The sequence below is a fragment of the Nelumbo lutea genome, chromosome 2, assembly GCF_056320005.1.
Source record: "Nelumbo lutea isolate HS-2025 chromosome 2, American lotus-T2T, whole genome shotgun sequence".
Taxonomy (NCBI): Eukaryota; Viridiplantae; Streptophyta; class Magnoliopsida; order Proteales; family Nelumbonaceae; genus Nelumbo; species Nelumbo lutea.
This window is the reverse complement of record NC_142685.1, coordinates 55,313,516-55,323,440: the sequence shown is the minus strand read 5'-3', so window position 1 is coordinate 55,323,440 and position 9,925 is coordinate 55,313,516.

Below are 9,925 nucleotides of genomic sequence, written 5' to 3'. Positions count from 1 at the left end.
GGTTTCTGATTTCACGTAGAATTCTTCTTTAAGTTCAAGGCAAATAAAATTTAAAACAATAAAACCACCAAAAACCAGAGGAACAAATCCATAGGCTTTACAATGCAACATGTTGAAATTGAGACAGATGATTATGCCCCCAAAGATATAGGAGGTGGGTGATTGACAGGGCTCATCAAACAGAAACGAAAGCATAGGAATAGGATTAACAGGGAGGGAGCTCACCAGAAAGGCAAAAACTGGAAGCTGGAAAAAAGAAAGAACAACAAAATGACACCCTAAAACAAATGAAAAACGGAAGGGGAAATGGAGGTGTCCCCCATTCGATTTCAGTAGAGGGAAGGCTTCGAATAAAGCGGACGGGAAGGGTGCCAAAATAGAGTAGTGACTAGTGAGCACTCCCTTTTAAAGCCATCTATAAACCCAAGTTTAACCCAACTCCAGCCCAATGCTCCGAAACCATTCTAACCATGGTTAAATCCTAACACATTTGGGATTGAGCCCAAGAATCAAAACGGTTAGATACACGTATAATATTATGTTTGAATCGTTTCTTCATTTATCTACAATGGTTGGACGTCCACCAATGAGGCAAACATCTCTGTCTCCTCCGGTATTGTCGAAGCGGGTGAGAGAAACACTAGAAACGGAAGCAGTTACAATAGAGGAAGAGCGCGAGAGCGAAAGCGAGACAGGAGTTCTGGATTTGGGAGGAAGAAAGTTGCAAAAATAGGAGAGTTGAGAGTGGGAGAGACAACGAAAGAGGAGGGAGAGCGGGAGAGCCGGAGAGAGATCTAAACAATGGGTCCCATCAGGGTCATTTTGGTCTTCACAGATTAATTAATAATTTTGAAATTACAAAAATAAGAGAAGTCCGAGTTGCGTGGGAATCTGTCTTAAGATTAAAAAAAGTTGAATTTAAATGTAATTTTAGGTTCTGTATAAGCTGGCCTGGATTTCAGAATTCTGAAATGGATTTATCCGTACTTTTCCTTTCTTTTAACCACCACCCTCAACAAAACCTTAACTACTCTCTTTTTTGGAGGTGGGGATCGGAAAAGCTCACTAAGGGGATGTTTGGTTGGAGGAATCAATTTGCTAATTCCAATCTATAAAATTGCAACATCAGCTGGTTCTCAGAATCTGTGAAAAATTCATTTGGTATGATTCCTCAAAAATCACTAGTGGAATAAGTTAATCCTGATTTACATGATTTAGGTGATGCAGGAAGCGCCGGGAGACAGGGCTGTTAGAGGGTTGGATCTGGTTTGGGACAGGGATGGAATCACGTATAAATTAGGACAAACAAACATGGTGTTTGGAAGCATAGGCGCTTTTTGGGATTGATTTTCAAGAAAAAATGTCCATGCTTCTAAGACCCGTTTTTCACCAAAAAAAAAAAACTTCTGCCACATTGGCAGTGAGCAACACTATGTTGTTTGGTAAGGTGATTTTCATCACCATTTTTCATTTATGTGCTGACAGGTAAGCACCACATAGGATATACATCAGTCAACCATCGGGGGAAATAGTTCATCGATGCATGAAACGCCAAATTTGGCATTTGCGTTTCATGTATCAGTGGGGTCCCGATTTTTGAGGCATACCCGATTTTTTAATAATTGGCTGAACCAAACAATGAGATACATGGGTATTTGTTGAAATGCCTATGCAGATCTGGTGTGACATCGTTTTTTTGAAAAACGGCCACGATTCCAAACATCCCCAAAATGATAGATCCAAAACCATCCCGACTATTAATAGGGATAATTGGGTCTAAACCGATTATAGTGGCATCTATAATTATCTATATCAATGTATATAGATACACTTGGATACACTAATACATAAATATTTTAAAAACATTAAAGGGTCTCAGACTTCTTTTGGGATCTTTTCATTATTATAAAAATAAAAAATAGGTATTGATCAAATCAATATGCACTGATACCCATGTTTGATATCATTGATATTTTAATTCTTGATAACCTTAATAAAAATAACAATAAAATAGTATATCGTTTATATGTTAATAAATCAAGTGTTTTTAATAAAAAATATTTTATATATTGCTTGTCAAATTTACCATTTCAGACAAAATATAACAAAAATAAAAAAAAAAAGGAAACCCTTATATATTCTTAATTAAATAATCGATTTGGAACAAGTAAAAACTAGAAGCAGTGCATACGCTTTATCACCATTATTTCCATCAAGTTTTCTTGAAGCAGTGCATAGGCTTTACTCTATTATTACCTGAAAAGAAGGCGATGGATATTTTGAATGTAAGTAGGAGTCTAGACTTCATACGCAGGTTACTTAATAGTTGAGTCCTTTTTGGATTTTTTTTTTACTTCCTAGTACCGGATTGCCGCCTGTAGCAATTAAGATGAAACTAACCCTCTTCTATCCTACTCTTCTCCTCCTGTGTCTTCCTCTATTTAATGATAATGATGGCGTTTTCGGACCTATGAAATGAGTTTATTATGTATAAGTTTTGTTTAGAATCATTCAGTATGAAGTTTCGAGTTGCATTTATATCATCCGCATGCAATGCCAAAGAAATACAATGGCAGTGTATGGAGATTTATGTGCAAAGGGCCAAAGAAGATGAAAAAAAAAAACAAAGAACGAAGAAGCTATCTTTGATCCCAATATGAACTTCAAGGCCATGTAATGATGTAAATACTCATATTTTCATGCTTGCCAATAAAGCTAGTCTCTCGCCCAAGGACAGTAAAATTTTGATGAATTCTAAAACATTTTGTTTAGGATGTCAACAGGTTGGGTTTGATATGAGTTTGCCTCAACCCGAACTTGAGTTAAAGCAACCCCAACGGCCCAACCCTGCCATGCCCTGGATAAATCAAGAGGAGATACCGAACCCTTCCTGCCGCATCCATAAATAATACACTTAAACCAAGCCAAGCTTATATTTACAAATATTTCAATGTTACAATGTCAATGAATGAGTTTAGTGTGGCTTTCACCTCAACCTGACCCGACCCAAAATCTAATTAAGGCTGACCCAACCCTAACCTGATATGGTCGGGTTAGTATGGGTATTCAACTTAACCCGGCCTGCTGACATTCCTAAATTTGTTTTTTAGCATATGCATAATGTAGTCAGAATGCCCTTCTTATTTTATTTTGCATTGAGAATGTCCACACTCCACACAAATATTTATCAATGGGTATAAAAGAGATGAAAAAGATCCGTCCCACCCTAAGCTCCCAATTATTTATTCATCTTCATTTTTCTTAATTCTCTCTTTCTTGCCGTAGTCTTTTCTCTGTCGTTTCCAAAAGAAATGCCTGGTGTTACCAAAAGGAATGGCATGATTTGGCCACATCAAGAAGCTTTTGGTGGTGGGAGGGACCAAGTCAAAGTTTGGTGTTTTATTAACTTGTGATTATTAGGACAGTAAAGCCAATAGAGAAGGTTGTCCAAGTGGTCTTAAGACCCTCAAAGGGGCCTGGTGACTGCGATGCTATATAGCTGGCTTTATAGTTTATGTATATTTTTGTGGCTCACCAACTTTTTTTTTGGTGTTGGAAAGAATTGCAATGAAGAATGACAGGTGGACTGGTTGTTTATATAGAGGCATAGTTGAAATTATCAGTATTATAAATAGTTTTAGAAAGACAATTTTAAAAGGCGTATTGGGATATAAATACAGTGAATACTTCAAATGGATATATGGATATTATAGAGAATTGGAAACCTAAATAAATCTCACAAATGCGCTTGGGGGTTTGGTGGGTGTTCGACAACATGGTTTTGTTCTTAAAAACAAAAACAAATGTTTCATGAGAAAAATCATATTGTTTTTACTGATGTGATAGCTTTTGTTTTCAAAAGAAAATCATATGGCATGGTTCTTGAAGAGTTATAAAAAGAAAATTTTAAAAGAGGTATTGGGACATGAATACAGATACGGTGGAGTAATTCAGCAAAAACCCAAATAAATCTCACAACACACTCAAGTGTGGAGTAATAAATTCCAAGCAAAATAGGAGACAAAAGCAGTTGCATTTTTCATTTGTATGCAAAATACACATAAGCTTCACCAATTAGTATGTAGAATGCATCCAGAATTAATTAATATATAACACACTTGAGTGTTGAACTTGTTCTTCTAAGTTAATATATGTGAGTATTCAATATCTAATGTTGTAATAAAGTTTAAGTTTCCAATACGAAGGAATAAAATGATGGAATGGGTCTAAATGTATCAGGATTTAGTGGGTTTATTGCGCCCCTCTGCCTGAAAAACCAATAAATAAAAGCTGTAATGTATCCATACTTTGAGCCTAGCATTGATGCAAAAGACCCTCGTTTGCTTTGTGCCAAGCATGTGGAAGTTGGAAAGCAAAACCAACCAAGAGTTTTCAAATTGTATTTTGTTGATAGAACTACTTACTTTATACAATTTTTACACACACGGACAGACAGCCATACAAATCTTATGATTGTTATGTTAGAGAAATTAGTTATTAAATAGAAAAAAAGAATTCGCTTATGGTCTTATAAAAAAAAAAGAAAAAAAAAGAATTAGAGAAAGCCATCTGATGTAATCGTTTCTGGTCATGTACCAATTTTTTGTGATGTATAATTTTTTTTTGGCTAAGTACCTTGTTATTTGACCCCGGTGGTGACGTGCCTTGGTGATGAGCTACTTGGTGGCGAACTCCCTGGTGGAGAACTGCCTGGTGGCGAGCTACTTGGTGACGAACTTCTTGGTGGCGAACTCCTTGGTGGAGAACTGTCCGGTGGCGAGCTCCTTGGTGGAGAGCTACTTGGTGGCGAACTGCCTGGTGGCGAGCTCCCTGATAGAGAGCTACTTGGTGACGAACAGCTTGGTGGCGAACTCCCTGGTGGAGAACTGTCCTGTGGCAAGCTCCCTGGTGGAAAGCTACTTGGTGGCGAGCTCCCTGGTGGAGAGCTACTTAGTGGCGAACTACCTGGGGGCGAACTGCCTAGTGGCGAGCTCCCTGGTGGAGAGCTACTTAGTGGCGAACTACCTGGGGGCGAACTGCCTAGTGGCGAGCTCCCTGGTGGACTCGTCATTTGACCTGCTCCTAGGCGGCCTGCAACTCAAAGGATGGTGGAGCTCCCTGGTGCAGCGCAACCCGACTACCCTTTGCGTGAGGTGATTTCCTCTCCTTTGTAGGCGGCAGGAGCTGAGGGACCTACGAGAACTGAATCAGAGGACCTGGGGGTATTTTCCCAGCGGGGACTCTCCGATGCCTAAGTTAGCATTCTGATTACAGAGAGCTTGGGGAGAAATGAGAGAGCTAGAGAGCAGGAGTTACCATCCTTTTCTTTTCTCTCCCCCCCCCCCTTTGGGGGGTGAGGTCTTTATATACTGGAGTCCTCGCGGGTTAGGTGGGTGAAAAGCCTCCAAACGGTAAAAATCGTCACATCCCGTCAGGACCAGGGTACGGTGGTGAACTCCTCGAGGTCGTCAGGCTGGCGCTTGTGCAAGGCGGCCAGGTCGGTGCCTAGGCCAGGTTGTCGGGGTGGTGCCTACGTCAGTCGATGGGTCGGTGTCTGGGCCAGGTTGCCAGGTTGGCGCTTGTGTTAGTCGACGGGTCGGTGTCTGGGCCAGGTTGTCAGGTCGGTGCCTATGTCATTCGGTGGGTCGGCGTCGGGGCCAGGTTGTCAAGTCGGCACCTGTGTCAGTCGATGGGTCGGTTTCTGGGCCAGGTTGTCAGGTCGGCACCAGTGTTAGTCGGCGGGTTGGTGACTGGGCCAGGTTGTCAGGCAGGAGATCTTCCTACGATATGCCAAACTACGATTCTGTACTGAGCTACCCTACAAGTGGCGAGCTGCCCGGGGGAGCTGTGTCGAGCTCCTTGGGCTATGTTGAGCTGCTTGTGGCATGCTTTGCCGAGCTGCCTGGCTCCATGGTGGCGAGCTCCTTGGAGAGCTGCCTAGCTCCTTGGCGAGCTCTTTGGTGAGCTACTGAGCTCCTTGGTGAGTTACTGAGCTCACGGGGTATGCCGTTATGGTTCACCGGTGGGCGTCTTGTGGGTTGCCAGGTCGGCCAGGTCGGATCATGTAACAGGCTGATCCGGCCAGGTAGCACAAGCTGCGCCAGGCCGCGTGTAGGCCACGTGCAGGTCGCGCCAAGCCAGCCAGATCGGTGCCCGGGTGGGACACCAACTTGGTAAGTTGTTGCCTGGGTGTTTGCCGCAATTTCACTGGAGGGCCAAATCTGTCCTCATCAATTGCCCCCCACTCCTGAGCTGAGAGTAACTCAGGGAAGGGAGTAGATTTCTTTTGGCCCATAAGTCGATGAGCTGGTAAATGCTGATCCAATTCCTAAGGTGAGGAGGTCTCCGCCAGTTCAATAGTGTAGCCCTTAGGCTCTGGGGCAACTTATAGTTCACTTTTGCTGATTTTGCTCTTGTTGAGGAAGCGACGGGATATTTAGCAATAGTGTGACCCATAGGCATTGGGAGTGGCTCATAGTCTAACGCCTGCGTCAGTCAGCGGGTCGGTGTTTCGGTCAAGTTGTCAGGTCGGCGCGTGTGTTAGTCGGTGGGTCGGTGTATGGGCCAGGTTGTCAAGTCGGCGCATGTGTCATCCGGCAGGTCGGTGTCTGGGCCAGGTTGTCAGGTCGGCGCATGTGTCAGTCGGCGGGTCGATGTTTGGGCTAGGTTGTCAGGCAGGAGATCTTCCTTTGATACGCCAAACTACTCTTCTGTACTGAGCTACCCTATAAGTGGAGGCCGTGCTAGGCCGCCCAGGCCGCGCGCAGGCCGTGCCAGGTCGCACGTAGGTAGTGCCAGGCCGCGCTAGGTCGCATGCAGGCTGCGTGCAGGTCGCGTCAGGCCGCGCCAGGCCAGCCAGACCGGTGCCTAGGTGGGACACCAACTTGGTAAGTTGTTGCCTGGGTGTTTGCCCAGTTGTCACGAGGTGCCACATGTCACAATTTCAATGGAGGGCCAAATCTGCCCTCATCAATTGCCCCCCACTCCCGAGCTGAGAGTAACTCAGCGAAGGGAGTAGGTTTCTTTTGGCCGGTAAGTCGACGAGCTGGTAAGTGCTGATCCAATTCCTTAGGCTTCAAGAGTTGCCTGTATGTGGTGAGCTGCTAGTAAGGTGAGGGGGTCTCCACCAGTTCAGTAGTGTAGCCCTTAGGCTCTAGGGCAACTTATAGTTCACTTTTGCTGATTTTGCTCCTACTGAGGAAGCGACTGGATATTTAGCAATAGTGTGGCCCGTAGGCTTTGGGAGTGACTCGTAGTCTATTCTTCTTTGACTTTTGCCCGTGCCGAAGAGGCGACCGGGTCTTAAGCAGTAATGTGGCCCGTAGGCTTTGGAAGTGACTCATAGTCTACTCTTATTTGACTTTTGCCCATGCCGGAGAGGCAACCGGGTCTTAAGCAGTAATGTGGCCCATAAGTTTTAAGAGTGACTCGTAGTCTACTCTTTTTTGACTTTGCCCATGCCGGAGAGGCGACCGGGTCTTAAGTAGTAATGTGGCCCGTAGGCTTTGAGAGTGACTCGTAGTCTATTCTTTTTTGACTTTGCCCGTGCCGGAGAGGCGACCGGATCTTAAGTAGTAATGTGGCCCATAGGCTTTGCCTATGAGGTGTCGAGCTATAATTGTGTTGCATCAACTTATTAATGCAGGTCACCCACTCCTACAAGAAGATACTAGGAGCTCGACCTTCGAGGGCAGCATTACTAACTTTAGGTCGCCATCTCACATGGGAGCCTTGGAAGGCTCGACCGGTAAGGGCGCCTATGTAGTCTGTTGGCCACCAACTTCCGTAGAAGCCACGAAGAGCTCATCTTTGTAGGGGGGACCTTACGGAGAGGACTGATGAGGCATTATCTGAATTGAAAGTAAGGTTGGTAGAGCTACTTAGTCTGTTAGCTCCCTGCATAGTCTTTGAGTTCATAAAAAATGTAAACTATAAAGCGATAGCTTCAATTTCTAAAAAATGAGGACTTAGCTTTGGTAAGATGAGAACTTAGCTTTTGTAGGATGAGAACTTAGCTTTTTGTAGCGTGTTCCCACAGACGGCGCCAATTGATGTAACCATTTCTGGTCGCGTACCAATTTTTTGTGATGTATAAATTTTTTTTGGCTAAGTACCTCGTTATTTGACCCGGTGGTGACATGCCTTGGTGATGAGCTACTTGGTGGCGAACTCCCTGGTGGAGAACTGTCCGGTGGCAAGCTCCCTGGTGGAGAGCTACTTGGTGGCGAACTGCCTAGTGGCGAGCTCCCTGGTGGAGAGCTACTTGGTGGCGAACTACCTGGTGGTGAACTGCCTGGTGGAGAACTGCCTGGTGGAGAACTGCCTGGGGGCGAACTGCCTGGTGGCGAGCTCCCTGGTGGACTCGTCATTTGACCTGCTCCTGGGCGGCCTACAACTCAGAGGATGGTAGAGCTCCCTGGTGTAGCGCAACCCGACTACCCTCTACGTGAGGTGATTTCCTCTCCTTTGTAGGTGGCAAGAGCTGAGGGACTTGCGAGAACTGAATCAGAGGACCCGGGGGTATTTTCCCGGTGGGGACTCTCTGATGCCTAGGTTAGCATTCTGATTACAGAGAGCTTGGGGAGAAATGAGAGAGCTAGAGAGTAGGGGTTACCATCCTTTTCTTTTCTCTCCCCCCCTCCCCCCCCCTCCCCCCCCCTTTTGGGGGGCGAGGTCTTTATATTCCGGAGTCCTCGCGGGTTAGGTGGGTGAAAAGCCTCCAAACGGTAAGACTCGTCACATCCCGTCAGGACCGGGGTACGGTGGTGAACTCCTCAAGGTCGTCAGGCTGGCGCTTGTGTTAGGCGGCCAAGTCGGCGCCTGGGCCAGGTTGTCGGGGTGACGCCTGCATCAGTTGGCGGGTCGGTGTCTGGGCCAGGTTGTCAGGTTGGCGCTTGTGTCAGTCAGCGGGTCGGTGTCTGGGCCAGGTTGTTAGGCAGGAGATCTTCCTACGATACGCCAAACTACTCTTTTGTAACGAGCTACCCTACAAGTGGCGAGTTGCCCGGGGGAGCTATGCTGAGCTCCTTGGGCTATGCTGAGCTGCTTGTGGTGTGCTTTGTCGAGCTGCCTGGCTCCTTGGAGAGCTGCCTAGCTCATTGGGGAGCTCTTTGGTGAACTACCGAGCTCCTTGGCGAGCTCCTTGGTGAGTTACCGAGCTCGCGGGGTATGCTGTTATGGTTCATTGGTGGGCGTTTTGTGGGTTGCCAGGTCGGCCAGGTTGGATCATGTGCCAGGTTGATCCGGCCAGGTCGCGCAGGCCGCACCAGGTCGCGTGCAGGCAGTGCCAGGTTGCGCGCAGACCGCGCCAAGCTGCGAGCAGGCTGCCCATAGGCTGCGTGCAGGTCGCGCCAGGCCACACTAGGCCAGCCAGACCAGTGCCCAGATGGGACACCAACTTAGTAAGTTGTTGTCTGAGTGTTTGCCTAATTGTCACGAGGTGCCACATGTCGCAATTTCACAAGAGGGCCAAATCTGCCCTCATCACCATCCAAGTACTATTTTATTAATGTTGAATATACTCAAGCCGTAGAAGTATTATCACAAATAAATATTTCTTTAATGGGAGGTCCTGTACTGTTAGAAGAAAAAACATATGAGAGAATTAGTGAAAGAATGCCAATGCCAAGCTGTTTGGGCAGGTTTCAAGTCTTTGTGATGAACGGTTTATATTTGCTTATGAAGGAAGATGAAGAAGAAACCGGCTAGCTCTGAGGTTCCTTGCATAAAAAGTTGGCAAGATTCTAGTCATGGTCTGAGAGGAATAAACAAATACTTGGTTGTGCATAGGTACAACTAGATATACATGTACTTTGGAATATTGGATTCTATAAATAATTAAATATTGCCAATTGCTTAGAATATTGAAATCTTTTTGCTAATTATTTAACAATAAATGCTAGAACATTTACAAGTAGTTAACAAA